A 27,305-nucleotide genomic window follows, 5' to 3' on the forward strand; every position below is an offset into this window, starting at 1 on the left:
GTGTTTGTAAGCCTTTCTTTTTGGGTTCGCAAGATTCCGTTTCCCTTCCCGAAAGGAAATGAAATTTCCTTTCGGGAAGGGAAACGGAATCTTGCGATTTCAATGGGGACCACTAGAGGAATCTTTGCAGCATGTGCCTGCACTTGATGGCATGCCATGCCTTTTGATGGCTTTGACTTTGGGCAAGATTTTTCTTTTGTTTTTTTTTTTTTTAATAAGTATCTATGCCATATTCCTCCCATCTTTCCCTCCAAGTTGTGTCTTCCCCCTTAACATTTTCCCCTGTTTTTGCAACATCTGTGAGCTCTTGTTTTACCCTCCTTTGGTCCTTTTCCCTGCACTTGATAAAATCCTGGTCCATCTTCTTGTAGTCACTACATTTCCCAAATTTCCCAAATTTTTTTTTTTTTCTCCTCCAAATGCAATTCCTTTCATGGTATCTCCATTCCAGTGTGTTTGTAAGTCCTTCTTATCTGTTTTGGCCTTAAGCAGGGATCCATTTTCCAAGCTTTGCTGCATTGGCCTGCATTTGGTGGCATATGGCCTGCATTTGATGGCTTTGACTTTGGGCAAGATTTTTTACTTTTTTTTTTTTTTTTTTATAGTGTCCATGCCATGTCTCTCATATCTTCCCCTGCAAGATGTGTCTTCCTGCTTAACTTTTTCCCCTGCTTTTGCAACATCTGTGAGCTCTTGTTTTACCCTCTTTTGGTCCTTTTCCCTGCACTTGATAAAATCCTGGTCCATCTCCTTGTAGTCACTACATTTCCCAAATTTCCCCAATTTTTTTTTTTTCTCCTCCAAATGCAATTCCTTTCATGTTGTCTCCCTTCCAGTGTGTTTGTAAGTCCTTCTTATCTGTTTTGGCCTTAAGCAGGGATCCATTTTCCAAGCTTTGCTGCATGGGCCTGCATTTGCTGGCATATGGCCTGCATTTGATGGCTTTGACTTTGGGCAAGATTTTTCACTTTTTTTTTTTTTTTTATACTGTCCATGCCATGTCCCTCATATCTTCCCCTCCACGTTGTGTCTTCCTCCTTAACTTTTCCCCCTGCTTTTGCAACATCTCTCTGCTTAGTTTTGGCCTCCTTTGGTCCTTTGCACTGCAGCTCATTTCCTCACAGAGCAGTTTTTGAGGACAACACATCTCCCAATTTTCTGGAGTTTTTGGGGTTTTTTTCAATTGCATTTCATTTGATCCTATCTCCTTTCCAGAGTGTTTGTAAGCCTTTCTTTTTGGGTTCGCAAGATTCCGTTTCCCTTCCCGAAAGGAAATTTCATTTCCGGAAATTTCCTTTCGGGAAGGGAAACGGAATCTTTGCAGCATGTGCCTGCACTTGATGGCATGCCATGCCTTTTGATGGCTTTGACTTTGGGCAAGAGTTTTTTCTTTTTTTTTTTTTTAATAAGTATCTATGCCATATTCCTCCCATCTTTCCCTCCAAGTTGTGTCTTCCCCCTTAACATTTTCCCCTGTTTTTGCAACATCTGTGAGCTCTTGTTTTACCCTCCTTTGGTCCTTTTCCCTGCACTTGATAAAATCCTGGTCCATCTCCTTGTAGTCACTACATTTCCCAAATTTCCCAAATTTTTTTTTTTTCTCCTCCAAATGATATTCCTTTCATGGTATCTCCATTCCAGTGTGTTTGTAAGTCCTTCTTATCTGTTTTGGCCTTAAGCAGGGATCCATTTTCCAAGCTTTGCTGCATAGGCCTGCATTTGGTGGCATATGGCCTGCACTTGATGGCTTTGATTTTGGGCAATTTTTTTTTTTTTTTTTTAAGTGTCCATGCCATGTCCCTCATATCTTCCCCTCCACGTTGTGTCTTCCTCCTTAACTTTTCCCCCTGCTTTTGCAACATCTCTCTGCTTAGTTTTGGCCTCCTTTGGTCCTTTGCACTGCAGCTCATTTCCTCCCAGAGCAGTTTTTGTGGACAACACATCTCCCAATTTTCTGGAGTTTTTGGGGTTTTTTTCAATTGCATTTCATTTGATCCTATCTCCTTTCCAGAGTGTTTGTAAGCCTTTCTTTTTGGGTTCGCAAGATTCCGTTTCCCTTCCCGAAAGGAAATGAAATTTCCTTTCGGGAAGGGAAACGGAATCTTGCGATTTCAATGGGGACCACTAGAGGAATCTTTGCAGCATGTGCCTGCACTTGATGGCATGCCATGCCTTTTGATGGCTTTGACTTTGGGCAAGAGTTTTTTCTTTTTTTTTTTTTTTAATAAGTATCTATGCCATATTCCTCCCATCTTTCCCTCCAAGTTGTGTCTTCCCCCTTAACATTTTCCCCTGTTTTTGCAACATCTGTGAGCTCTTGTTTTACCCTCCTTTGGTCCTTTTCCCTGCACTTGATAAAATCCTGGTCCATCTCCTTGTAGTCACTACATTTCCCAAATTTCCCAAATTTTTTTTTTTTTCTCCTCCAAATGCAATTCCTTTCATGGTATCTCCATTCCAGTGTGTTTGTAAGTCCTTCTTATCTGTTTTGGCCTTAAGCAGGGATCCATTTTCCAAGCTTTGCTGCATTGGCCTGCATTTGGTGGCATATGGCCTGCATTTGATGGCTTTGACTTTGGGCAAGATTTTTTACTTTTTTTTTTTTTTTTTTTAGTGTCCATGCCATGTCTCTCATATCTTCCCCTGCAAGATGTGTCTTCCTCCTTAACTTTTTCCCCTGCTTTTGCAACATCTGTGAGCTCTTGTTTTACCCTCTTTTGGTCCTTTTCCCTGCACTTGATAAAATCCTGGTCCATCTCCTTGTAGTCACTACATTTCCCAAATTTCCCCAATTTTTTTTTTTCTTCTCCAAATGCAATTCCTTTCATGTTGTCTCCCTTCCAGTGTGTTTGTAAGTCCTTCTTATCTGTTTTGGCCTTAAGCAGGGATCCATTTTCCAAGCTTTGCTGCATGGGCCTGCATTTGGTGGCATATGGCCTGCATTTGATGGCTTTGACTTTGGGCAAGATTTTTCACTTTTTTTTTTTTTTTCATACTGTCCATGCCATGTCCCTCATATCTTCCCCTCCACGTTGTGTCTTCCTCCTTAACTTTTCCCCCTGCTTTTGCAACATCTCTCTGCTTAGTTTTGGCCTCCTTTGGTCCTTTGCACTGCAGCTCATTTCCTCACAGAGCAGTTTTTGAGGACAACACATCTCCCAAATTTCTGGAGTTTTTGGGGTTTTTTTCAATTGCATTTCATTTGGTCCTATCTCCTTTCCAGAGTGTTTGTAAGCCTTTCTTTTTGGGTTCGCAAGATTCCGTTTCCCTTCCCGAAAGGAAATTTCATTTCCGGAAATTTCCTTTCGGGAAGGGAAACGGAACCTTTGCAGCATGTGCCTGCACTTGATGGCATGCCATGCCTTTTGATGGCTTTGACTTTGGGCAAGAGTTTTTTCTTTTTTTTTTTTTTAATAAGTATCTATGCCATATTCCTCCCATCTTTCCCTCCAAGTTGTGTCTTCCCCCTTAACATTTTCCCCTGTTTTTGCAACATCTGTGAGCTCTTGTTTTACCCTCCTTTGGTCCTTTTCCCTGCACTTGATAAAATCCTGGTCCATCTCCTTGTAGTCACTACATTTCCCAAATTTCCCAAATTTATTTTTTTTTTCTCCTCCAAATGCAATTCCTTTCATGGTATCTCCATTCCAGTGTGTTTGTAAGTCCTTCTTATCTGTTTTGGCCTTAAGCAGGGATCCATTTTCCAAGCTTTGCTGCATTGGCCTGCATTTGGTGGCATATGGCCTGCATTTGATGGCTTTGACTTTGGGCAAGATTTTTTACTTTTTTTTTTTTTTTTTTAATAGTGTCCATGCCATGTCTCTCATATCTTCCCCTGCAAGATGTGTCTTCCTGCTTAACTTTTTCCCCTGCTTTTGCAACATCTGTGAGCTCTTGTTTTACCCTCTTTTGGTCCTTTTCCCTGCACTTGATAAAATCCTGGTCCATCTCCTTGTAGTCACTACATTTCCCAAATTTCCCAAATTTTTTTTTTTTCTCCTCCAAATGCAATTCCTTTCATGTTGTCTCCATTCCAGTGTGTTTGTAAGTCCTTCTTATCTGTTTTGGCCTTCAGCAGGGATCCATTTTCCAAGCTTTGCTGCATGGGCCTGCATTTGGTGGCATATGGCCTGCATTTGATGGCTTTGATTTTGGGCAAGAATTTTTTTTTTTTTTTTTTTAAGTGTCCATGCCATGTCCCTCATATCTTCCCCTCCACGTCGTGTCTTCCTCCTTAACTTTTCCCCCTGCTTTTGCAACATCTCTCTGCTTAGTTTTGGCCTCCTTTGGTCCTTTGCACTGCAGCTCATTTCCTCACAGAGCAGTTTTTGAGGACAACACATCTCCCAATTTTCTGGAGTTTTTGGGGTTTTTTTCAATTGCATTTCATTTGATCCTATCTCCTTTCCAGAGTGTTTGTAAGCCTTTCTTTTTGGGTTCGCAAGATTCCGTTTCCCTTCCCGAAAGGAAATGAAATTTCCTTTCGGGAAGGGAAACGGAATCTTGCGATTTCAATGGGGACCACTAGAGGAATCTTTGCAGCATGTGCCTGCACTTGATGGCATGCCATGCCTTTTGATGGCTTTGACTTTGGGCAAGATTTTTTTCTTTTTTTTTTTTTTTTATAGTGTCCATGCCATGTCTCTCATATGTTCCCCTGCAAGATGTGTCTTCCTGCTTAACTTTTTCCCCTGCTTTTGCAACATCTGTGAGCTCTTGTTTTACCCTCTTTTGGTCCTTTTCCCTGCACTTGATAAAATCCTGGTCCATCTCCTTGTAGTCACTACATTTCCCAAATTTCCCAAATTTTTTTTTTTCTCCTCCAAATGCAATTCCTTTCATGTTGTCTCCATTCCAGTGTGTTTGTAAGTCCTTCTTATCTGTTTTGGCCTTAAGCAGGGATCCATTTTCCAAGCTTTGCTGCATGGGCCTGCATTTGGTGGCATATGGCCTGCACTTGATGGCTTTGATTTTGGGCAAGAATTTTTTTTTTTTTTTTTTAAGTGTCCATGCCATGTCCCTCATATCTTCCCCTCCACGTCGTGTCTTCCTCCTTAACTTTTCCCCCTGCTTTTGCAACATCTCTCTGCTTAGTTTTGGCCTCCTTTGGTCCTTTGCACTGCAGCTCATTTCCTCACAGAGCAGTTTTTGAGGACAACACATCTCCCAATTTTCTGGAGTTTTTGGGGTTTTTTTCAATTGCATTTCATTTGATCCTATCTCCTTTCCAGAGTGTTTGTAAGCCTTTCTTTTTGGGTTCGCAAGATTCCGTTTCCCTTCCCGAAAGGAAATTTCATTTCCTTTCGGGAAGGGAAACGGAATCTTGCGATTTCAATGGGGACCACTAGAGGAATCTTTGCAGCATGTGCCTGCACTTGATGGCATGCCATGCCTTTTGATGGCTTTGACTTTGGGCACGATTTTTTTGTTTTTTTTTTTTTTTAATAAGTATCTATGCCATATTCCTCCCATCTTTCCCTCCAAGTTGTGTCTTCCCGCTTAACATTTTCCCCTGTTTTTGCAACATCTGTGAGCTCTTGTTTTACCCTCTTTTGGTCCTTTTCCCTGCACTTGATAAAATCCTGGTCCATCTCCTTGTAGTCACTACATTTCCCAAATTTCCCAAATTTTTTTTTTTTCTCCTCCAAATGATATTCCTTTCATGGTATCTCCATTCCAGTGTGTTTGTAAGTCCTTCTTATCTGTTTTGGCCTTAAGCAGGGATCCATTTTCCAAGCTTTGCTGCATGGGCCTGCATTTGGTGGCATATGGAGTGCATTTGATGGCTTTGACTTTGGGCAAGATTTTTTACTTTTTTTTTTTTTTTTTTTATAGTGTCCATGCCATGTCTCTCATATCTTCCCCTGCAAGATGTGTCTTCCTGCTTAACTTTTTCCCCTGCTTTTGCAACATCTGTGGGCTCTTGTTTTACCCTCTTTTGGTCCTTTTCCCTGCACTTGATGAAATCCTGGTCCATCTCCTTGTAGTCACTACATTTCCCAAATTTCCCAAATTTTTTTTTTTCTCCTCCAAATGCAATTCCTTTCATGTTGTCTCCATTCCAGTGTGTTTGTAAGTCCTTCTTATCTGTTTTGGCCTTAAGCAGGGATCCATTTTCCAAGCTTTGCTGCATGGGCCTGCATTTGGTGGCATATGGCCTGCACTTGATGGCTTTGATTTTGGGCAAGAATTTTTTTTTTTTTTTTTTAAGTGTCCATGCCATGTCCCTCATATCTTCCCCTCCACGTTGTGTCTTCCTCCTTAACTTTTCCCCCTGCTTTTGCAACATCTCTCTGCTTAGTTTTGGCCTCCTTTGGTCCTTTGCACTGCAGCTCATTTCCTCACAGAGCAGTTTTTGAGGACAACACATCTCCCAATTTTCTGGAGTTTTTGGGGTTTTTTTCAATTGCATTTCATTTGATCCTATCTCCTTTCCAGAGTGTTTGTAAGCCTTTCTTTTTGGGTTCGCAAGATTGCGTTTCCCTTCCCGAAAGGAAATGAAATTTCCTTTCGGGAAGGGAAACGGAATCTTGCGATTTCAATGGGGACCACTAGAGGAATCTTTGCAGCATGTGCCTGCACTTGATGGCATGCCATGCCTTTTGATGGCTTTGACTTTGGGCAAGATTTTTTTCTTTTTTTTTTTTTTTTATAGTGTCCATGCCATGTCTCTCATATCTTCCCCTGCAAGATGTGTCTTCCTGCTTAACTTTTTCCCCTGCTTTTGCAACATCTGTGAGCTCTTGTTTTACCCTCTTTTGGTCCTTTTCCCTGCACTTGATGAAATCCTGGTCCATCTCCTTGTAGTCACTACATTTCCCAAATTTCCCAAATTTTTTTTTTTCTCCTCCAAATGCAATTCCTTTCATGTTGTCTCCATTCCAGTGTGTTTGTAAGTCCTTCTTATCTGTTTTGGCCTTAAGCAGGGATCCATTTTCCAAGCTTTGCTGCATGGGCCTGCATTTGGTGGCATATGGCCTGCACTTGATGGCATTGATTTTGGGCAAGAATTTTTTTTTTTTTTTTTAAGTGTCCATGCCATGTCCCTCATATCTTCCCCTCCACGTTGTGTCTTCCTCCTCAACTTTTCCCCCTGCTTTTGCAACATCTCTCTGCTTAGTTTTGGCCTCCTTTGGTCCTTTGCACTGCAGCTCATTTCCTCACAGAGCAGTTTTTGAGGACAACACATCTCCCAATTTTCTGGAGTTTTTGGGGTTTTTTTCAATTGCATTTCATTTGATCCTATCTCCTTTCCAGAGTGTTTGTAAGCCTTTCTTTTTGGGTTCGCAAGATTCCGTTTCCCTTCCCGAAAGGAAATAAAATTTCCTTTCGGGAAGGGAAACGGAATCTTGCGATTTCAATGGGGACCACTAGAGGAATCTTTGCAGCATGTGCCTGCACTTGATGGCATGCCATGCCTTTTGATGGCTTTGACTTTGGGCAAGATTTTTTTCTTTTTTTTTTTTTTAATAAGTATCTATGCGATATTCCTCCCATCTTTCCCTCCAAGTTGTGTCTTCCCCCTTAACATTTTCCCCTGTTTTTGCAACATCTGTGAGCTCTTGTTTTACCCTCTTTTGGTCCTTTTCCCTGCACTTGATAAAATCCTGGTCCATCTCCTTGTAGTCACTACATTTCCCAAATTTCCCCAATTTTTGTTTTCTCCTCCAAATGCAATTCCTTTCATGTTGGCTCCATTCCAGTGTGTTTGTAAGTCCTTCTTATCTGTTTTGGCCTTAAGCAGGGATCCATTTTCCAAGCTTTGCTGCATGGGCCTGCATTTGGTGGCATATGGCCTGCATTTGATGGCTTTGACTTTGGGCAAGATTTTTTACTTTTTTTTTTTTTTTTTTAATAGTGTCCATGCCATGTCTGTCATATCTTCCCCTGCAAGATGTGTCTTCCTCCTTAACTTTTTCCCCTGCTTTTGCAACATCTGTGAGCTCTTGTTTTACCCTCTTTTGGTCCTTTTCCCTGCACTTGATAAAATCCTGGTCCATCTCCTTGTAGTCACTACATTTCCCAAATTTCCCAAATTTCTTTTTTTTCTCCTCCAAATGCAATTCCTTGCATGTTGTCTCCATTCCAGTGTGTTTGTAAGTCCTTCTTATCTGTTTTGGCCTTAAGCAGGGATCCATTTTCCAAGCTTTGCTGCATGGGCCAGCATTTGGTGGCATATGGCCTGCACTTGATGGCTTTGATTTTGGGTAAGAATTTTTTTTTTTTTTTTAAGTGTCCATGCCATGTCCCTCATATCTTCCCCTCCACGTTGTGTCTTCCTCCTTAACTTTTCCCCCTGCTTTTGCAACATCTCTCTGCTTAGTTTTGGCCTCCTTTGGTCCTTTGCACTGCAGCTCATTTCCTCACAGAGCAGTTTTTGAGGACAACACATCTCCCAATTTTCTGGAGTTTTTGGGGTTTTTTTCAATTGCATTTCATTTGACCCTATCTCCTTTCCAGAGTGTTTGTAAGCCTTTCTTTTTGGGTTCGCAAGATTCCGTTTCCCTTCCCGAAAGGAAATGAAATTTCCTTTCGGGAAGGGAAACGGAATCTTGCGATTTCAATGGGGACCACTAGAGGAATCTTTGCAGCATGTGCCTGCACTTGATGGCATGCCATGCCTTTTGATGGCTTTGACTTTGGGCAAGAATTTTTTCTTTTTTTTTTTTTTTTAATAAGTATCTATGCCATATTCCTCCCATCTTTCCCTCCAAGTTGTGTCTTCCCGCTTAACATTTTCCCCTGTTTTTGCAACATCTGTGAGCTCTTGTTTTACCCACTTTTGGTCCTTTTCCCTGCACTTGATAAAATCCTGGTCCATCTCCTTGTAGTCACTACATTTCCCAAATTTCCCAAATTTTTTTTTTTTTCTCCTCCAAATGATATTCCTTTCATGGTATCTCCATTCCAGTGTGTTTGTAAGTCCTTCTTATCTGTTTTGGCCTTAAGCAGGGATCCATTTTCCAAGCTTTGCTGCATGGGCCTGCATTTGGTGGCATATGGAGTGCATTTGATGGCTTTGACTTTGGGCAAGATTTTTTTCTTTTTTTTTTTTTTTTTTTATAGTGTCCATGCCATGTCTCTCATATCTTCCCCTGCAAGATGTGTCTTCCTCCTTAACTTTTTCCCCTGCTTTTGCAACATCTGTGAGCTCTTGTTTTACCCTCTTTTGGTCCTTTTCCCTGCACTTGATAAAATCCTGGTCCATCTCCTTGTAGTCACTACATTTCCCAAATTTCCCAAATTTTTTTTTTTCTCCTCCAAATGCAATTCCTTTCATGTTGTCTCCATTCCAGTGTGTTTGTAAGTCCTTCTTATCTGTTTTGGCCTTAAGCAGGGATCCATTTTCCAAGCTTTGCTGCATGGGCCTGCATTTGGTGGCATATGGCCTGCACTTGATGGCTTTGATTTTGGGCAAGAATTTTTTTTTTTTTTTTTAAGTGTCCATGCCATGTCCCTCATATCTTCCCCTCCACGTCGTGTCTTCCTCCTTAACTTTTCCCCCTGCTTTTGCAACATCTCTCTGCTTAGTTTTGGCCTCCTTTGGTCCTTTGCACTGCAGCTCATTTCCTCACAGAGCAGTTTTTGAGGACAACACATCTCCCAATTTTCTGGAGTTTTTGGGGTTTTTTTCAATTGCATTTCATTTGATCCTATCTCCTTTCCAGAGTGTTTGTAAGCCTTTCTTTTTGGGTTCGCAAGATTCCGTTTCCCTTCCCGAAAGGAAATTTCATTTCCTTTCGGGAAGGGAAACGGAATCTTGCGATTTCAATGGGGACCACTAGAGGAATCTTTGCAGCATGTGCCTGCACTTGATGGCATGCCATGCCTTTTGATGGCTTTGACTTTGGGCAAGATTTTTTTCTTTTTTTTTTTTTTTAATAAGTATCTATGCCATATTCCTCCCATCTTTCCCTCCAAGTTGTGTCTTCCCGCTTAACATTTTCCCCTGTTTTTGCAACATCTGTGAGCTCTTGTTTTACCCTCTTTTGGTCCTTTTCCCTGCACTTGATAAAATCCTGGTCCATCTCCTTGTAGTCACTACATTTCCCAAATTTCCCAAATTTTTTTTTTTTCTCCTCCAAATGATATTCCTTTCATGGTATCTCCATTCCAGTGTGTTTGTAAGTCCTTCTTATCTGTTTTGGCCTTAAGCAGGGATCCATTTTCCAAGCTTTGCTGCATGGGCCTGCATTTGGTGGCATATGGAGTGCATTTGATGGCTTTGACTTTGGGCAAGATTTTTTTCTTTTTTTTTTTTTTTTATAGTGTCCATGCCATGTCTCTCATATCTTCCCCTGCAAGATGTGTCTTCCTCCTTAACTTTTTCCCCTGCTTTTGCAACATCTGTGAGCTCTTGTTTTACCCTCTTTTGGTCCTTTTCCCTGCACTTGATGAAATCCTGGTCCATCTCCTTGTAGTCACTACATTTCCCAAATTTCCCAAATTTTTTTTTTTCTCCTCCAAATGCAATTCCTTTCATGTTGTCTCCATTCCAGTGTGTTTGTAAGTCCTTCTTATCTGTTTTGGCCTTAAGCAGGGATCCATTTTCCAAGCTTTGCTGCATGGGCCTGCATTTGGTGGCATATGGCCTGCACTTGATGGCATTGATTTTGGGCAAGAATTTTTTTTTTTTTTTTTAAGTGTCCATGCCATGTCCCTCATATCTTCCCCTCCACGTTGTGTCTTCCTCCTTAACTTTTCCCCCTGCTTTTGCAACATCTCTCTGCTTAGTTTTGGCCTCCTTTGGTCCTTTGCACTGCAGCTCATTTCCTCACAGAGCAGTTTTTGAGGACAACACATCTCCCAATTTTCTGGAGTTTTTGGGGTTTTTTTCAATTGCATTTCATTTGATCCTATCTCCTTTCCAGAGTGTTTGTAAGCCTTTCTTTTTGGGTTCGCAAGATTCCGTTTCCCTTCCCGAAAGGAAATTTCATTTCCTTTCGGGAAGGGAAACGGAATCTTGCGATTTCAATGGGGACCACTAGAGGAATCTTTGCAGCATGTGCCTGCACTTGATGGCATGCCATGCCTTTTGATGGCTTTGACTTTGGGCAAGATTTTTTTCTTTTTTTTTTTTTTTTTAATAAGTATCTATGCCACTTTTGTCCCATCTTTCCCTCCAAGTTGTGTCTTCCCCCTTAACATTTTCCCCTGTTTTTGCAACATCTGTGAGCTCTTGTTTTACCCTCTTTTGGTCCTTTTCCCTGCACTTGATAAAATCCTGGTCCATCTCCTTGTAGTCACTACATTTCCCAAATTTCCCAAGTTTTTTTTTTTTCTCCTCCAAATGATATTCCTTTCATGGTATCTCCATTCCAGTGTGTTTGTAAGTCCTTCTTATCTGTTTTGGCCTTAAGCAGGGATCTATTTTCCAAGCTTTGCTGCATGGGCCAGCATTTGGTGGCATATAGCCTGCACTTGATGGCTTTGATTTTGGGCAAGATTTTTTACTTTTTTTTTTTTTTATAGTGTCCATGCCATGTCCCTCATATCTTCCCCTCCACGTTGTGTCTTCCTCCTTAACTTTTCCCCCTGCTTTTGCAACATCTCTCTGCTTAGTTTTGGCCTCCTTTGGTCCTTTGCACTGCAGCTCATTTCCTCGCAGAGCAGTTTTTGAGGACAACACATCTCCCAATTTTCTGGAGTTTTTGGGGTTTTTTTCAATTGCATTTCATTTGATCCTATCTCCTTTCCAGAGTGTTTGTAAGCCTTTCTTTTTGGGTTCGCAAGATTCCGTTTCCCTTCCCGAAAGGAAATGAAATTTCCTTTCGGGAAGGGAAACGGAATCTTGCGATTTCAATGGGGACCACTAGAGGAATCTTTGCAGCATGTGCCTGCACTTGATGGCATGCCATGCCTTTTGATGGCTTTGACTTTGGGCAAGATTTTTTTCTTTTTTTTTTTTTTAATAAGTATCTATGCGATATTCCTCCCATCTTTCCCTCCAAGTTGTGTCTTCCCCCTTAACATTTTCCCCTGTTTTTGCAACATCTGTGAGCTCTTGTTTTACCCTCTTTTGGTCCTTTTCCCTGCACTTGATAAAATCCTGGTCCATCTCCTTGTAGTCACTACATTTCCCAAATTTCCCCAATTTTTGTTTTCTCCTCCAAATGCAATTCCTTTCATGTTGGCTCCATTCCAGTGTGTTTGTAAGTCCTTCTTATCTGTTTTGGCCTTAAGCAGGGATCCATTTTCCAAGCTTTGCTGCATGGGCCTGCATTTGGTGGCATATGGCCTGCATTTGATGGCTTTGACTTTGGGCAAGATTTTTTACTTTTTTTTTTTTTTTTTTAATAGTGTCCATGCCATGTCTGTCATATCTTCCCCTGCAAGATGTGTCTTCCTCCTTAACTTTTTCCCCTGCTTTTGCAACATCTGTGAGCTCTTGTTTTACCCTCTTTTGGTCCTTTTCCCTGCACTTGATAAAATCCTGGTCCATCTCCTTGTAGTCACTACATTTCCCAAATTTCCCAAATTTCTTTTTTTTCTCCTCCAAATGCAATTCCTTGCATGTTGTCTCCATTCCAGTGTGTTTGTAAGTCCTTCTTATCTGTTTTGGCCTTAAGCAGGGATCCATTTTCCAAGCTTTGCTGCATGGGCCAGCATTTGGTGGCATATGGCCTGCACTTGATGGCTTTGATTTTGGGTAAGAATTTTTTTTTTTTTTTTTAAGTGTCCATGCCATGTCCCTCATATCTTCCCCTCCACGTTGTGTCTTCCTCCTTAACTTTTCCCCCTGCTTTTGCAACATCTCTCTGCTTAGTTTTGGCCTCCTTTGGTCCTTTGCACTGCAGCTCATTTCCTCACAGAGCAGTTTTTGAGGACAACACATCTCCCAATTTTCTGGAGTTTTTGGGGTTTTTTTCAATTGCATTTCATTTGATCCTATCTCCTTTCCAGAGTGTTTGTAAGCCTTTCTTTTTGGGTTCGCAAGATTCCGTTTCCCTTCCCGAAAGGAAATGAAATTTCCTTTCGGGAAGGGAAACGGAATCTTGCGATTTCAATGGGGACCACTAGAGGAATCTTTGCAGCATGTGCCTGCACTTGATGGCATGCCATGCCTTTTGATGGCTTTGACTTTGGGCAAGAATTTTTTCTTTTTTTTTTTTTTTTAATAAGTATCTATGCCATATTCCTCCCATCTTTCCCTCCAAGTTGTGTCTTCCCGCTTAACATTTTCCCCTGTTTTTGCAACATCTTTGAGCTCTTGTTTTACCCTCTTTTGGTCCTTTTCCCTGCACTTGATAAAATCCTGGTCCATCTCCTTGTAGTCACTACATTTCCCAAATTTCCCAAATTTTTTTTTTTCTCCTCCAAATGATATTCCTTTCATGTTGTCTCCATTCCAGTGTGTTTGTAAGTCCTTCTTATCTATTTTGGCCTTAAGCAGGGATCCATTTTCCAAGCTTTGCTGCATGGGCCTGCATTTGGTGGCATATGGCCTGCATTTGATGGCTTTGACTTTGGGCAAGATTTTTTACTTTTTTTTTTTTTTATAGTGTCCATGCCATGTCTCTCATATCTTCTCCTGCAAGATGTGTCTTCCTGCTTAACTTTTTCCCCTGCTTTTGCAACATCTGTGAGCTCTTGTTTTACCCTCTTTTGGTCCTTTTCCCTGCACTTGATAAAATCCTGGTCCATCTCCTTGTAGTCACTACATTTTCCAAATTTCCCAAAATTTTTTTTTTTCTCCTCCAAATGCAATTCCTTTCATGTTGTCTCCATTCCAGTGTGTTTGTAAGTCCTTCTTATCTGTTTTGGCCTTAAGCAGGGATCCATTTTCCAAGCTTTGCTGCATGGGCCAGCATTTGGTGGCATATGGCCTGCACTTGATGGCTTTGATTTTGGGTAAGAATTTTTTTTTTTTTTTTTAAGTGTCCATGCCATGTCCCTCATATCTTCCCCTCCACGTTGTGTCTTCCTCCTTAACTTTTCCCCCTGCTTTTGCAACATCTCTCTGCTTAGTTTTGGCCTCCTTTGGTCCTTTGCACTGCAGCTCATTTCCTCACAGAGCAGTTTTTGAGGACAACACATCTCCCAATTTTCTGGAGTTTTTGGGGTTTTTTTCAATTGCATTTCATTTGATCCTATCTCCTTTCCAGAGTGTTTGTAAGCCTTTCTTTTTGGGTTCGCAAGATTCCGTTTCCCTTCCCGAAAGGAAATGAAATTTCCTTTCGGGAAGGGAAACGGAATCTTGCGATTTCAATGGGGACCACTAGAGGAATCTTTGCAGCATGTGCCTGCACTTGATGGCATGCCATGCCTTTTGATGGCTTTGACTTTGGGCAAGAATTTTTTCTTTTTTTTTTTTTTTTAATAAGTATCTATGCCATATTCCTCCCATCTTTCCCTCCAAGTTGTGTCTTCCCGCTTAACATTTTCCCCTGTTTTTGCAACATCTTTGAGCTCTTGTTTTACCCTCTTTTGGTCCTTTTCCCTGCACTTGATAAAATCCTGGTCCATCTCCTTGTAGTCACTACATTTCCCAAATTTCCCAAATTTTTTTTTTTCTCCTCCAAATGATATTCCTTTCATGTTGTCTCCATTCCAGTGTGTTTGTAAGTCCTTCTTATCTATTTTGGCCTTAAGCAGGGATCCATTTTCCAAGCTTTGCTGCATGGGCCTGCATTTGGTGGCATATGGCCTGCATTTGATGGCTTTGACTTTGGGCAAGATTTTTTACTTTTTTTTTTTTTTATAGTGTCCATGCCATGTCTCTCATATCTTCTCCTGCAAGATGTGTCTTCCTGCTTAACTTTTTCCCCTGCTTTTGCAACATCTGTGAGCTCTTGTTTTACCCTCTTTTGGTCCTTTTCCCTGCACTTGATAAAATCCTGGTCCATCTCCTTGTAGTCACTACATTTTCCAAATTTCCCAAAATTTTTTTTTTTCTCCTCCAAATGCAATTCCTTTCATGTTGTCTCCATTCCAGTGTGTTTGTAAGTCCTTCTTATCTGTTTTGGCCTTCAGCAGGGATCCATTTTCCAAGCTTTGCTGCATGGGCGTGCATTTGGTGGCATATGGCCTGCACTTGATGTCTTTGATTTTGGGCAAGAATTTTTTTTTTATTTTTTTTTAAGTGTCCATGCCATGTCCCTCATATCTTCCCCTCCACGTCGTGTCTTCCTCCTTAACTTTTCCCCCTGCTTTTGCAACATCTCTCTGCTTACTTTTGGCCTCCTTTGGTCCTTTGCACTGCAGCTCATTTCCTCACAGAGCAGTTTTTGAGGACAACACTTCTCCCAATTTTCTGGAGTTTTTGGGGTTTTTTTCAATTGCATTTCATTTGATCCTATCTCCTTTCCAGAGTGTTTGTAAGCCTTTCTTTTTGGGTTCGCAAGATTCCGTTTCCCTTCCCGAAAGGAAATGAAATTTCCTTTCGGGAAGGGAAACGGAATCTTGCGATTTCAATGGGGACCACTAGAGGAATCTTTGCAGCATGTGCCTGCACTTGATGGCATGCCATGCCTTTTGATGGCTTTGACTTTGGGCAAGATTTTTTTCTTTTTTTTTTTTTTTTAATAAGTATCTATGCCATATTCCTCCCATCTTTCCGTCCAAGTTGTGTCTTCCCCCTTAACTTTTTCCCCTGTTTTTGCAACATCTGTGAGCTCTTGTTTTACCCTCTTTTGGTCCTTTTCCCTGCACTTGATAAAATCCTGGTCCATCTCCTTGTAGTCACTACATTTCCCAAATTTCCCAAATTTTTTTTTTTCTCCTCCAAATGATATTCCTTTCATGTTGTCTCCATTCCAGTGTGTTTGTAAGTCCTTCTTATCTGTTTTGGCCTTAAGCAGGGATCCATTTTCCAAGCTTTGCTGCATGGGCCTGCATTTGGTGGCATATGGCCTGCACTTGATGGGTTTGATTTTGGGCAAGATTTTTTATTTGTTTTTATTTTAACTCGTCCATACCATGTCTCTCATATCTTCCCCTGCAAGATGTGTCTTCCTCCTTAACTTTTTCCCCTGCATTTGCAACATCTGTGAGCTCTTGTTTTACCCTCTTTTGGTCCTTTTCCCTGCACTTGATAAAATCCTGGTCCATCTCCTTGTAGTCACTACATTTCCCAAATTTCCCAAATTTTTTTTTTTTCTCCTCCAAATGATATTCCTTTCATGGTATCTCCATTCCAGTGTGTTTGTAAGTCCTTCTTATCTGTTTTGGCCTTAAGCAGGGATCCATTTTGCAAGCTTTGCTGCATGGGCCTGGATTTGGTGGCATATGGCCTGCACTTGATGGCTTTGATTTTGGGCAAGAATTTTTTTTTTATTTTTTTTTAAGTGTCCATGCCATGTCCCTCATATCTTCCCCTCCACGTTGTGTCTTCCCCCTTAACATTTTCCCCTGTTTTTGCAACATCTGTGAGCTCTTGTTTTACCCTCTTTTGGTTTTTTTCCCTGCACTTGATAAAATCCCGGTCCATCTCCTTGTAGTCACTACATTTCCCAAATTTCCCAAATTTTTTTTTTTCTCCTCCAAATGATATTCCTTTCATGGTGTCTCCATTCCAGTGTGTTTGTAAGTCCTTCTTATCTCTTTTGGCCTTAAGCAGGGATCCATTTTCCAAGCTGTGCTGCATGGGCCTGCGTTTGGTGGCATATGGCCTGCATTTGATGGCTTTGATTTTGGGCAAGAATTTTTTTTTTTTTTTTTTTTTTGTGTCCCTGCCACGTCTCTCATATCTTCCCCTGCAAGATGTGTCTTCCTGCTTAAGTTTTTCCCCTCCTTTTGCAACATCTGTGAGCTCTTGTTTTACCCTCTTTTGGTCCTTTTCCCTGCACTTGATAAAATCCTGGTCCATCTCCTTGTAGTCACTACATTTCCCAAATTTCCCAAATTTTTTTTTTTTCTCCTCCAAATGATATTCCTTTCATGGTATCTCCATTCCAGTGTGTTTGTAAGTCCTTCTTATCTGTTTTGGCCTTAAGCAGGGATCCATTTTCCAAGCTTTGCTGCATGGGCCTGCATTTGGTGGCATATGGCCTGCATTTGATGGCTTTGAGTTTGGGCAAGATTTTTTACTTTTTTTTTTTTTCTAGTGTCCATGCCATGTCTCTCATATCTTCCCCTCCACGTTGTGTCTTCCTCCTTAACTTTTTCCCCTGCTTTTGCAACATCTCTCTGCTTAGTTTTGGCCTCCTTTGGTCCTTTGCACTGCAGCTCATTTCCTCACAGAGCAGTTTTTGAGGACAACACATCTCCCAATTTTCTGGAGTTTTTGGGGTTTTTTTCAATTGCATTTCATTTGATCCTATCTCCTTTCCAGAATGTTTGTAAGCCTTTCTTTTTGGGTTCGCAAGATTCCGTTTCCCTTCCCGAAAGGAAATGAAATTTCCTTTCGGGAAGGGAAACGGAATCTTGTGATTTCAATGGGGACCACTAGAGGAATCTTTGCAGCATGTGCCTGCACTTGATGGCATGCCATGCCTTTTGATGGCTTTGACTTTGGGCAAGATTTTTTTCTTTGTTTTTTTTTTTTAATAAGTATCTATGCCATATTCCTCCCATCTTTCCCTCCAAGTTGTGTCTTCCCCCTTAACATTTTCCCCTGTTTTTGCAACATCTTTGAGCTCTTGTTTTACCCTCTTTTGGTCCTTTTCCCTGCACTTGATAAAATCCTGGTCCATCTCCTTGTAGTCACTACATTTCCCAAATTTCCCAAAATTTTTTTTTTCTCCTCCAAATGCAATTCCTTTCATGTTGTCTCCATTCCAGTGTGTTTGTAAGTCCTTCTTATCTGTTTTGGCCTTAAGCAGGGATCCATTTTCCAAGCTTTGCTGCATGGGCCTGCATTTGGTGGCATATGGCCTGCATTTGATGGCTTTGACTTTGGGCAAGATTTTTTTCTTTTTTTTTTTTTAATAAGTATCTATGCCATATTCCTCCCATCTTTCCCTCCAAGTTGTGTCTTCCCCCTTAACATTTTCCCCTGTTTTTGCAACATCTTTGAGCTCTTGTTTTACCCTCTTTTGGTCCTTTTCCCTGCACTTGATAAAATCCTGGTCCATCTCCTTGTAGTCACTACATTTCCCAAATTTCCCCAATTTTTTTTTTCTCCTCCAAATGATATTCCTTTCATGTTGTCTCCATTCCAGTGTGTTTGTAAGTCCTTCTTATCTGTTTTGGCCTTAAGCAGGGATCCATTTTCCAAGCTTTGCTGCATGGGCCTGCATTTGGTGGCATATGGCCTGCATTTGATGGCTTTGATTTTGAGCAAGATTTTTTACTTTTTTTTTTTTTTTTTTATAGTGTCCATGCCATGTCTCTCATATCTTCCCCTGCAAGATGTGTCTTCCTCCTTAACTTTTCCCCCTGCTTTTGCAACATCTGTGAGCTCTTGTTTTACCCTCTTTTGGTCCTTTTCCCTGCACTTGATAAAATCCTGGTCCATCTCCTTGTAGTCACTACATTTCCCAAATTTCCCAAATTTTTTTTTTTTCTCCTCCAAATGATATTCCTTTCATGGTATCTCCATTCCAGTGTGTTTGTAAGTCCTTCTTATCTGTTTTGGCCTTAAGCAGGGATCCATTTTGCAAGCTTTGCTGCATGGGCCTGCATTTGGTGGCATATGGCCTGCACTTGATGGCTTTGATTTTTGGCAAGAATTTTTTTTTTTTTTTTTTTTTATAGTGTCCATGCCATGTCCCTCATATCTTCCCCTCCACGTTGTGTCTTCCTCCTTAACTTTTCCCCCTGCTTTTGCAACATCTCTCTGCTTAGTTTTGGCCTCCTTTGGTCCTTTGCACTGCAGCTCATTTCCTCACAGAGCAGTTTTTGAGGACAACACATCTCCCAATTTTCTGGAGTTTTTGGGGTTTTTTTCAATTGCATTTCATTTGATCCTATCTCCTTTCCAGAGTGTTTGTAAGCCTTTCTTTTTGGGTTCGCAAGATTCCGTTTCCCTTCCCGAAAGGAAATTTCATTTCCTTTCGGGAAGGGAAACGGAATCTTGCGATTTCAATGGGGTCCACTAGAGGAATCTTTGCAGCCTGTGCCTGCACTTGATGGCATGCCATGCCTTTTGATGGCTTTGACTTTGGGCAAGATTTTTTTCTTTTTTTTTTTTTTTTAATAAGTATCTATGCCATATTCCTCCCATCTTTCCCTCCAAGTTGTGTCTTCCCCCTTAACATTTTCCCCTGTTTTTGCAACATCTGTGAGCTCTTGTTTTACCCTCTTTTGGTCCTTTTCCCTGCACTTGATGAAATCCTGGTCCATCTCCTTGTAGTCACTACATTTCTCAAATTTCCCAAATTTTTTTTTTTTCTCCTCCAAATGATATTCCTTTCATGGTATCTCCATTCCAGTGTGTTTGTAAGTCCTTCTTATCTCTTTTGGCCTTCAGCAGGGATCCATTTTCCAAGCTTTGCTGCATGGGCCTGCATTTGGTGGCATATGGCCTGCATTTGATGGCTTTGATTTTGAGCAAGATTTTTTACTTTTTTTTTTTTTTTTTTATAGTGTCCATGCCATGTCTCTCATATCTTCCCCTGCAAGATGTGTCTTCCTCCTTAACTTTTCCCCCTGCTTTTGCAACATCTGTGAGCTCTTGTTTTACCCTCTTTTGGTCCTTTTCCCTGCACTTGATAAAATCCTGGTCCATCTCCTTGTAGTCACTACATTTCCCAAATTTCCCAAATTTTTTTTTTTTCTCCTCCAAATGATATTCCTTTCATGGTATCTCCATTCCAGTGTGTTTGTAAGTCCTTCTTATCTGTTTTGGCCTTAAGCAGGGATCCATTTTGCAAGCTTTGCTGCATGGGCCTGCATTTGGTGGCATATGGCCTGCACTTGATGGCTTTGATTTTTGGCAAGAATTTTTTTTTTTTTTTTTTTTTATAGTGTCCATGCCATGTCCCTCATATCTTCCCCTCCACGTTGTGTCTTCCTCCTTAACTTTTCCCCCTGCTTTTGCAACATCTCTCTGCTTAGTTTTGGCCTCCTTTGGTCCTTTGCACTGCAGCTCATTTCCTCACAGAGCAGTTTTTGAGGACAACACATCTCCCAATTTTCTGGAGTTTTTGGGGTTTTTTTCAATTGCATTTCATTTGATCCTATCTCCTTTCCAGAGTGTTTGTAAGCCTTTCTTTTTGGGTTCGCAAGATTCCGTTTCCCTTCCCGAAAGGAAATTTCATTTCCTTTCGGGAAGGGAAACGGAATCTTGCGATTTCAATGGGGTCCACTAGAGGAATCTTTGCAGCCTGTGCCTGCACTTGATGGCATGCCATGCCTTTTGATGGCTTTGACTTTGGGCAAGATTTTTTTCTTTTTTTTTTTTTTTAATAAGTATCTATGCCATATTCCTCCCATCTTTCCCTCCAAGTTGTGTCTTCCCCCTTAACATTTTCCCCTGTTTTTGCAACATCTGTGAGCTCTTGTTTTACCCTCTTTTGGTCCTTTTCCCTGCACTTGATGAAATCCTGGTCCATCTCCTTGTAGTCACTACATTTCTCAAATTTCCCAAATTTTTTTTTTTTCTCCTCCAAATGATATTCCTTTCATGGTATCTCCATTCCAGTGTGTTTGTAAGTCCTTCTTATCTCTTTTGGCCTTCAGCAGGGATCCATTTTCCAAGCTTTGCTGCATGGGCCTGCATTTGGTGGCATATGGCCTGCATTTGATGGCTTTGACTTTGGGTAAGATTTTTTTCTTTTTTTTTTTTTTTTAATAAGTATCTATGCCATATTCCTCCCATCTTTCCCTCCAAGTTGTGTCTTCCCCCTTAACATTTTCCCCTGTTTTTGCAACATCTGTGAGCTCTTGTTTTACCCTCTTTTGGTCCTTTTCTCTGCACTTGATGAAATCCTGGTCCATCTCCTTATAGTCACTACATTTCCCAAATTTCCCAAATTTTTTTTTTTCTCCTCCAAATGATATTCCTTTCATGGTATCTCCATTCCAGTGTGTTTGTAAGTCCTTCTTATCTCTTTTGGCCTTAAGCAGGGATCCATTTTCCAAGCTTTGCTGCATGGGCCTGCATTTGGTGGCATATGGCCTGCACTTGATGGCTTTGATTTTGGGCAAGATTTTTTATTTGTTTTTATTTTAACTCGTCCATGCCATGTCTCTCATATCTTCCCCTGCAAGATGTGTCTTCCTCCTTAACTTTTTCCCCTGCTTTTGCAACATCTGTGAGCTCTTGTTTTACCCTCTTTTGGTCCTTTTCCCTGCACTTGATAAAATCCTGGTCCATCTCCTTGTAGTCACTACATTTCCCAAATTTCCCAAAATTTTATTTTTTCCTCCTCCAAATGCAATTCCTTTCATGTTGTCTCCATTCCAGTGTGTTTGTAAGTCCTTCTTATCTATTTTGGCCTTAAGCAGGGATCCATTTTCCAAGCTTTGCTGCATGGGCCTGCATTTGGTGGCATATGGCCTGCATTTGATGGCTTTGATTTTGGGCAAGAATTTTTTTTTTTTTTTTTAAGTGTCCATGCCATGTCCCTCATATCTTCCCCTCCACGTTGTGTCTTCCTCCTTAACTTTTCCCCCTGCTTTTGCAACATCTCTCTGCTTACTTTTGGCCTCCTTTGGTCCTTTGCACTGCAGCTCATTTCCTCACAGAGCAGTTTTTGAGGACAACACATCTCCCAATTTTCTGGAGTTTTTGGGGTTTTTTTCAATTGCATTTCATTTGATCCTATCTCCTTTCCAGAGTGTTTGTAAGCCTTTCTTTTTGGGTTCGCAAGATTCCGTTTCCCTTCCCGAAAGGAAATTTCATTTCCTTTCGGGAAGGGAAACGGAATCTTGCGATTTCAATGGGGACCACTAGAGGAATCTTTGCAGCATGTGCCTGCACTTGATGGCATGCCATGCCTTTTGATGGCTTTGACTTTGGGCAAGATTTTTTTCTTTTTTTTTTTTTTTAATAAGTATCTATGCCATATTCCTCCCATCTTTCCCTCCAAGTTGTGTCTTCCCCCTTAACATTTTCCCCTGTTTTTGCAACATCTGTGAGCTCTTGTTTTACCCTCTTTTGGTCCTTTTCCCTGCACTTGATAAAATCCTGGTCCATCTCCTTGTAGTCACTACATTTCCCAAATTTCCCAAATTTTTTTTTTTTCTCCTCCAAATGATATTCCTTTCATGGTATCTCCATTCCAGTGTGTTTGTAAGTCCTTCTTATCTGTTTTGGCCTTAAGCAGGGATCCATTTTCCAAGCTTTGCTGCATGGGCCTGCATTTGGTGGCATATGGCCTGCATTTGATGGCTTTGACTTTGGGTAAGATTTTTTTCTTTTTTTTTTTTTAATAAGTATCTATGCCATATTCCTCCCATCTTTACCTCCAAGTTGTGTCTTCCCCCTTAACATTTTCCCCTGTTTTTGCAACATCTTTGAGCTCTTGTTTTACCCTCTTTTGGTCCTTTTCCCTGCACTTGATAAAATCCTGGTCCATCTCCTTGTAGTCACTACATTTCCCAAATTTCCCAAAAATTTTTTTTTTCTCCTCCAAATGCAATTCCTTTCATGTTGTCTCCATTCCAGTGTGTTTGTAAGTCCTTCTTATCTGTTTTGGCCTTAAGCAGGGATCTATTTTCCAAGCTTTGCTGCATGGGCCTGCATTTGCTGGCATATGTCCTGCATTTGATGGCTTTGACTTTGGGCAAGATTTTTTACTTTTTTTTTTTTTTTTTATAGTGTCCATGCCATGTCTCTCATATCTTCTCCTGCAAGATGTGTCTTCCTGCTTAACTTTTTCCCCTGCTTTTGCAACATCTGTGAGCTCTTGTTTTACCCTCTTTTGGTCCTTTTCCCTGCACTTGATAAAATCCTGGTCCATCTCCTTGTAGTCACTACATTTTCCAAATTTCCCAAAATTTTTTTTTTTCTCCTCCAAATGCAATTCCTTTCATGTTGTCTCCATTCCAGTGTGTTTGTAAGTCCTTCTTATCTGTTTTGGCCTTCAGCAGGGATCCATTTTCCAAGCTTTGCTGCATGGGCCTGCATTTGGTGGCATATGGCCTGCACTTGATGGCTTTGATTTTGGGCAAGAATTTTTTTTTTTTTTTTTTTAAGTGTCCATGCCATGTCCCTCATATCTTCCCCTCCACGTTCTGTCTTCCTCCTTACCTTTTCCCCCTGCTTTTGCAACATCTCTCTGCTTAGTTTTGGCCTCCTTTGGTCCTTTGCACTGCAGCTCATTTCCTCACAGAGCAGTTTTTGAGGACAACACATCTCCCAATTTTCTGGAGTTTTTGGGGTTTTTTTCAATTGCATTTCATTTGATCCTATCTCCTTTCCAGAGTGTTTGTAAGCCTTTCTTTTTGGGTTCGCAAGATTCCGTTTCCCTTCCCGAAAGGAAATGAAATTTCCTTTCGGGAAGGGAAACGGAATCTTGCGATTTCAATGGGGACCACTAGAGGAATCTTTGCAGCATGTGCCTGCACTTGATGGCATGCCATGCCTTTTGATGGCTTTGACTTTGGGCAAGATTTTTTTCTTTTTTTTTTTTTTTAATAAGTATCTATGCCATATTCCTCCCATCTTTCCCTCCAAGTTGTGTCTTCCCCCTTAACATTTTCCCCTGTTTTTGCAACATCTGTGAGCTCTTGTTTTACCCTCTTTTGGTCCTTTTCCCTGCACTTGATAAAATCCTGGTCCATCTCCTTGTAGTCACTACATTTCCCAAATTTCCCAAATTTTTGTTTTTTCTCCTCCAAATGATATTCCTTTCATGGTATCTCCATTCCAGTGTGTTTGTAAGTCCTTCTTATCTCTTTTGGCCTTAAGCAGGGATCCATTTTCCAAGCTTTGCTGCATGGGCCTGCATTTGGTGGCATATGGCCTGCATTTGATGGCTTTGACTTTGGGTAAGATTTTTTACTTTTTTTTTTTTTTTTATAGTGTCCATGCCATGTCTCTCATATCTTCTCCTGCAAGATGTGTCTTCCTGATTAACTTTTTCCCCTGCTTTTGCAACATCTGTGAGCTCTTGTTTTACCCTCTTTTGGTCCTTTTCCCTGCACTTGATAAAATCCTGGTCCATCTCCTTGTAGTCACTACATTTCCCAAATTTCCCAAATTTTTTTTTTTCTCCTCCAAATGCAATTCCTTTCATGTTGTCTCCATTCCAGTGTGTTTGTAAGTCCTTCTTATCTGTTTTGGCCTTAAGCAGGGATCCATTTTCCAAGCTTTGCTGCATGGGCCTGCATTTGGTGGCATATGGCCTGCATTTGATGGCTTTGACTTTGGGCAAGATTTTTTACTTTTTTTTTTTTTTTTTTAATAGTGTCCATGCCATGTCTCTCATATCTTCCCCTGCAAGATGTGTCTTCCTCCTTAACTTTTTCCCCTGCTTTTGCAACATCTGTGAGCTCTTGTTTTACCCTCTTTTGGTCCTTTTCCCTGCACTTGATAAAATCCTGGTCCATCTCCTTGTAGTCACTACATTTCCCAAATTTCCCAAATTTTTTTTTTTTTCTCCTCCAAATGCAATTCCTTGCATGTTGTCTCCATTCCAGTGTGTTTGTAAGTCCTTCTTATCTGTTTTGGCCTTAAGCTGGGATCCATTTTCCAAGCTTTGCTGCATGGGCCTGCATTTGGTGGCATATGGCCTGCACTTGATGGCTTTGATTTTGGGCAAGAATTTTTTTTTTTTTTTTTTTAAAGTGTCCATGCCATGTCCCTCATATCTTCCCCTCCACGTTGTGTCTTCCTCCTTAACTTTTCCCCCTGCTTTTGCAACATCTCTCTGCTTAGTTTTGGCCTCCTTTGGTCCTTTGCACTGCAGCTCATTTCCTCACAGAGCAGTTTTTGAGGACAACACATATCCCAATTTTCTGGAGTTTTTGGGGTTTTTTTCAATTGCATTTCATTTGATCCTATCTCCTTTCCAGAGTGTTTGTAAGCCTTTCTTTTTGGGTTCGCAAGATTCCGTTTCCCTTCCCGAAAGGAAATTTCATTTCCTTTCGGGAAGGGAAACGGAATCTTGCGATTTCAATGGGGACCACTAGAGGAATCTTTGCAGCATGTGCCTGCACTTGATGGCATGCCATGCCTTTTGATGGCTTTGACTTTGGGCAAGATTTTTTTCTTTTTTTTTTTTTTTAATAAGTATCTATGCCATATTCCTCCCATCTTTCCCTCCAAGTTGTGTCTTCCCCCTTAACATTTTCCCCTGTTTTTGCAACATCTGTGAGCTCTTGTTTTACCCTCTTTTGGTCCTTTTCCCTGCACTTGATAAAATCCTGGTCCATCTCCTTGTAGTCACTACATTTCCCAAATTTCCCAAATTTTTTTTTTTCTCCTCCAAATGATATTCCTTTCATGGTATCTCCATTCCAGTGTGTTTGTAAGTCCTTCTTATCTGTTTTGGCCTTAAGCAGGGATCCATTTTCCAAGCTTTGCTGCATGGGCCTGCATTTGCTGGCATATGTCCTGAATTTGATGGCTTTGATTTTGGGCAAGATTTTTTACTTTTTTTTTTTTTTTATAGTGTCCATGCCATGTCTCTCATATCTTCCCCTCCAAGACGTGTCTTCCTGCTTAACTTTTTCCCCTGCTTTTGCAACATCTGTGAGCTCTTGTTTTACCCTCTTTTGGTCCTTTTCCCTGCACTTGATAAAATCCTGGTCCATCTCCTTGTAGTCACTACATTTCCCAAATTTCCCAAAATTTTTTTTTTTCTCCTCCAAATGCAATTCCTTTCATGTTGTCTCCATTCCAGTGTGTTTGTAAGTCCTTCTTATCTGTTTTGGCCTTAAGCACGGATCCATTTTGCAAGCTTTGCTGCATGGGCCTGCATTTGGTGGCATATGGCCTGCACTTGATGGCTTTGATTTTGGGCAAGATTTTATAATTTTTTTTTTTTTTAAAAAGTATCTATGCCATATTCCTCCCATCTTTCCCTCCAAGTTGTGTCTTCCCCCTTAACATTTTCCCCTGTTTTTGCAACATCTGTGAGCTCTTGTTTTACCCTCTTTTGGTCCTTTTCCCTGCACTTGATAAAATCCTGGTCCATCTCCTTGTAGTCACTACATTTCCCAAATTTCCCAAATTTTTTTTTCTTCTCCTCCAAATGCAATTCCTTTCATGTTGTCTCCATTCCAGTGTGTTTGTAAGTCCTTCTTATCTGTTTTGTCCTTAAGCAGGGATCCATTTTGCAAGCTTTGCTGCATGGGCCTGCATTTGGTGGCATATGGCCTGCATTTGATGGCTTTGATTTTGGGCAAGAATTTTTTTTTTTTTTTTTTTTAAGTGTCCATGCCATGTCCCTCATATCTTCCCCTCCACGTTGTGTCTTCCTCGTTAACTTTTCCCCCTGCTTTTGTAACATCTCTCTGCTTAGTTTTGGCCTCCTTTGGTCCTTTGCACTGCAGCTCATTTCCTCACAGAGCAGTTTTTGAGGACAACACATCTCCCAATTTTCTGGAGTTTTTGGGGTTTTTTTCAATTGCATTTCATTTGATCCTATCTCCTTTCCAGAGTGTTTGTAAGCCTTTCTTTTTGGGTTCGCAAGATTCCGTTTCCCTTCCCGAAAGGAAATGAAATTTCCTTTCGGGAAGGGAAACGGAATCTTGCGATTTCAATGGGGACCACTAGAGGAATCTTTGCAGCATGTGCCTGCACTTGATGGCATGCCATGCCTTTTGATGGCTTTGACTTTGGGCAAGATTTTTTTCTTTTTTTTTTTTTTTATTAAGTATCTATGCCATATTCCTCCCATCTTTCCCTCCAAGTTGTGTCTTCCCCCTTAACATTTTCCCCTGTTTTTGCAACATCTGTGAGCTCTTGTTTTACCCTCTTTTGGTCCTTTTCCCTGCACTTGATAAAATCCTGGTCCATCTCCTTGTAGTCACTACATTTCCCAAATTTCCCAAATTTTTTTTTTTTCTTCTCCAAATGATATTCCTTTCATGGTATCTCCATTCCAGTGTGTTTGTAAGTCCTTCTTATCTGTTTTGGCCTTAAGCAGGGATCCATTTTCCAAGCTTTGCTGCATGGGCCTGCATTTGGTGGCATATGGCCTGCACTTGATGGCTTTGATTTTGGGCAAGATTTTTTACTTTTTTTTTTTTTTTATAGTGTCCATGCCATGTCTCTCATATCTTCCCCTGCAAGATGTGTCTTCCTGCTTAACTTTTTCCCCTGCTTTTGCAACATCTGTGAGCACTTGTTTTACCCTCTTTTGGTCCTTTTCCCTGCACTTGATAAAATCCTGGTCCATCTCCTTGTAGTCACTACATTTCCCACATTTCCCAAATTTTTTTTTCTTCTCCTCCAAATGCAATTCCTTTCATGTTGTCTCCATTCCAGTGTGTTTGTAAGTCCTTCTTATCTGTTTTGGCCTTAAGCAGGG

This window comes from Molothrus aeneus, chromosome 2 (assembly GCF_037042795.1).
Source record: "Molothrus aeneus isolate 106 chromosome 2, BPBGC_Maene_1.0, whole genome shotgun sequence".
Taxonomy (NCBI): domain Eukaryota; kingdom Metazoa; phylum Chordata; class Aves; order Passeriformes; family Icteridae; genus Molothrus; species Molothrus aeneus.